Genomic DNA, 4,219 nt, shown 5'->3' with positions numbered 1-4,219 from the left:
CCTCATTTCTATTATCAAATTGGAATCAACCTTTTTGATTATGAAAGATTCATTTTACATTGTGATTTAGAACACAACTGCAGTCATGTGTGTGCAAACATGCTTGCACATCTAAAGTTTCACAGACCAGTTTTCTCCTGCTTACCTGTGATTTGCTCTGGTATTTCTTATCCTATCCTATTCAATCCATCCCATCCTACCCTATCCTATGCATCCCCTCCTATCCAATCCATTTTCTCCTTCTCTCCTCTCCTCTTCTTTCCTCCCTTCTCTCCCCTCCCCTCCTCATTCTATCCTATCCCATCTTATTCATCCCATCCCATCCCGCCCTATCCTATTCTATCTGTATCCAAAGTGCTAGTCATGACTCACTACATTTATATTACAACACTATAATATCTGATGGATCTACTTCCAGAAAATAAAACCAGCAATGGTGCAGCGTCATGAGCACTGGCAGAAAAAGACAGTCTTTGTATGAAACAATCTGCCACCCGCAGATACACTGATTACTGACAATGTGCCCAGCCCTTTTCCTCCCAAGTGAGAAGGATAAAAAGAAGAGGTAAAGTACACTCCTTCTGTATGATACATATATACACAGGTGTGTGTTTGTGTATGTGTGTGTATACTTACCATAAATAATCCCCAAACTTGACTTTCCTTTCTCTGAGGTGGGATAGGAAAGAAGAAATCAATATCGGTTGAATTTGCACAGTGCATGGATTGGTGCTGGGGATAGACTGTTTTTTCAATTCTCACATTTCATCAAAGCTGGTAGTAAACAAAAGTTACTATCAGAGAAGACCTTGAGTAAACTAATTGGTGATCTGAATTAATGTCTTGATATAGCATTAATTTTCTTTCCCTGTCAATTCTGGGAGACATTCTAAAAGCCCTTAGAATGGAAATTAATTGCCTAGCTTTTCCTGTGATGTTAATAGTACTCCCTTGGGCCTTCAAAAGCAACTTTCAAAGGAGAATGGGATTTGTTGCGTAGTTCTGTTTATTTTTGTTTTTCCAGAGTTTGGACTTCTTTATTAAAGGCTGTCAACCTAAGGCTTTGACCACAAAGATTTAGCACCATGTTTTTGAGAAAAAGAAAATCAAAATTGGGGTTAATGAAAGTTAAAAATCTTTGAGACTCCTTGTAGGTCTCTTGTACAGACACTTGTTTTGCAACTGTCTCTTGCCTGGGTGCGCCAGGTCTTTGCGGACCAGCTCCACCAGAGGAAAAACAAAATAAACATTACCAGTGGTGGCTGTCATAACCGGCAACCTCTTTTTTTTTTTTTCCTACCAGACAAACTTCTTTTTTTTTCCTTCATTAAAATTTTGTCTGTGTTTGACATTTGAATCAGCCTAGAATGTGGAATATTGTTTTTGCTGAAGCTGCTGGATAAGTGTCTCCTACCTACCTTGTCTGGAAAAAGCCCCAGACATCCCCTTCTCATGTGCCCTTGGCCTGGGGGCACTGCCCTTCCTGGCCTTCCTGGCTCAGGCATTGGAGCCCCCATAGTCACCAGCATGAAATTCAATCCCTATTCTCCAGCACCTGAATAGACAGGAGTTCAGCACATGCTCCAAATAACCCTGGGACCCAGGCTAGGTGAACTGTTAACCTGCAATGGGCCTGCCTAGCCTTCAAAGGTCAGATGACATGAAATGCTCCTCAGTGTTTTAAGATATTAGTCACACAGTAAACAAAAATACAGAGATTCTTGGAGGAGGCAGTGGTTGAAACATTAGAAGCAGACATGTCAGAACAGGAATATCCTGTCATCCTTGCTTTGCCTCATAAACAGGCGGGTACAGAGGCTGGGACATAATTCCTAGGCTGCTCTTATGACTTTATATCTCAAAATACTCAACATCGATTTCTGGGTTTCCCAAAAGTTGGCTCCAACACGTATCTCCTCTTTTCTGTAGATCCAGTCTCTTCAAATACTGGCTCTTTGTACCATGCAAGCATGTTAAAAACTTCTCCCATTTTGGAGGAAGGCCACGGAGGGGTGGCGTGGGCGAGTAGGGTGTTCAGAATGGTGCCCGGGAGAATCTCTGTGGGAGATATTTGACTGTTACTTCATATTAACTTGAGTGGAAACCAAAAGGGCCCTCTCCTCTTCTCCCCTCTCCTCAGGCCTTTCCAGCAGGCGCGATGGCGGAAGCCCCGTGACGGTGGCCATGGCGGCGGCGGAAGTCTCCTCGGGTCCAGCGGCTTTGTCTCTGGGCTGGGCCTTCTCGAGTTCCTGGCCCTTTCAGCCTCAGTTGTGGGGTCTCAGCCTGGGCTGGCGACTGATGGGCTTCTCCGTCGGAAAGGCTGAGGCTGCAAGGTCTCGCAGGAGGCAGTGCCCAAACTCCTGGCCAGACTGACACGGCCCACACCCAGCTGGGCTGAGGCTGCCCAGGAAGCACCCCTGCCAGAGGGGGCGGACCCTGACCCAGCCCTTCCAGTCCTGGGCATTGGGATAGACTCTTGCGTCATCTTGCTGAGGCATGGAGGCCTGTCACTGGTGCAGACCATGGACTTCTTTTACCCCTTGGTGGAGGATCCCTACATGATAGGGTGCATAGCTTGTGCCAACGTGCTGAGTGACCTCTAGGCCATGGGCATTACTGAGTGTGACAACATGTTGACGTTACTCAGCCTTAGCCAGAGTATGAGTGAGGAGGAACACGAAAAGATAATGCCACTCATGATCAAAGGCTTTCGGGACGCTACCGAGGAAGGAGGAACTGCAGTGACAGGTGGACAAATGGTGGTCAGCTCTTGGCTTATCATCGGTGGAGTTGCCACTGTGGTATATCGGCCAAGTGCATTCATAATGCCTAATAATGCTGCTGTTGGGGGTGTGTTGGTGTTAACCAAACCCTTAGGAACCCAAGTTGCTGTCAATGCCCACCAATAGCTGGATAATACTGAAAGATGGAATCACGTGTGATCCTCAGAGAAGAAGTAGAGCTGGCCTATCAGGAAGCCACGCTCAGTATGGCTACCATTAACTGAACTGCTGCTGGATTAATGCACAAATTTAATGCCCATGTGGCCACAGATATCACAGGCTTTGGCATTCTAGGACACTCTCAGAACCTCGTGAAGCAACAAAGAAATGATGTGTCCTTTGTCATTTGTAATCTGCCAGTCATTGCCAAGATGGCTGCCATCAGCAAGGCCAGTGGGCAGTTTGGGCTTCTTCAAGGAACCTCAGCTGAAACCTCAGGAGGATTACTGATTTGTCTTCCTAGAGAACAGGTGGCTCACTTTTGTTCTGAAATCAGATCTTCCAAGTACAGAGAGGGTCGCCAAGCATGGATTGTTGACATTGTGGAAAAGGGAAACCAGACAGCCTGGATCATTGAAAAGCCTTGAGTTATTGAGGTCCTACCTCGCGGGGCCACTGCTGCTGTTCTTGCTCCTGCACATTCCAATGCATCCTCAGAGCCTAGCTCATGAAATGAAATGGCACAAGTTGTTTAGAGCTTAGGGCCTTTGTAAACAATCACGGACAATTCTCAGGAGCTGATTTAAGAAATTCCCAAAGAAGGCTACCTGCATAGTGGTTGCAGCTGCCCTTTCTAGGTGATCTGAATTAGCCCATCAAAAGCTGCCTGTGTGTGCATTCCAAGACCAGAAGTATTATTTTGAACTTTGTGGGGATATTTGTTCATCTCCTAGGTAGAAGAGGAGCAGAAAAACTTGTTTTCTCTTTCCAAAGTAAGATGAGGCTATTCCAGTTTGAGGGATGTTTTTTGCATTAGGTTGATTAATTTCTGCACAGAGAGAATATTTATTAAAATTGCATGCACACACAAAAGTAAATTGCACAATGAAAAAAATTTAGATCTGAAGCAAATGAGTTTGGACCAATACTGTTGATAAATCTAAGTTGTTATGGGAGATCTTATAATGCAATGTCAAATTCTTTATTAGATTTTTCTGAAGTACTGGCTCTTTCCTGCTCTGGACAAGAATTGAGCAGCTTGTTTAAAGACTGGGAAAGGAGGACCTGCAGTCATCTGACTTGGTCTCTGTTAATGATGTCTCTCCCTCTAAACCCCATTAAGGACTGGAAGAGGCAGAAAGAGCCCTAGAGCCCAGGTCTTGGTGGTCATTAAGATGTTAAATCTTGTGCAGAAAATTTCTGGTGATTTAATCAATAAAGGGTAATTTCCAACCTAAAAACCAAAATGTCTTCCATTTTAGAACACAAAATCTTCC

At 44.7% G+C, this 4,219-nt stretch overlaps 1 pseudogene; it reads left to right on the top strand.

The window, feature by feature from the left end:
* Positions 1-2,184: 2,184 nt before the first annotated feature.
* LOC119618257 (selenide, water dikinase 2-like) lies at positions 2,185-3,454 on the top strand (annotated as a pseudogene).
* The last annotated feature ends 765 nt before the right edge of the window (positions 3,455-4,219 follow it).

Source organism: Chlorocebus sabaeus, chromosome 4, assembly GCF_047675955.1.
Source record: "Chlorocebus sabaeus isolate Y175 chromosome 4, mChlSab1.0.hap1, whole genome shotgun sequence".
Taxonomy (NCBI): domain Eukaryota; kingdom Metazoa; phylum Chordata; class Mammalia; order Primates; family Cercopithecidae; genus Chlorocebus; species Chlorocebus sabaeus.
Note: the sequence above shows the minus strand (reverse complement) of the source record. Positions and strands in the feature narration are given on the sequence as shown.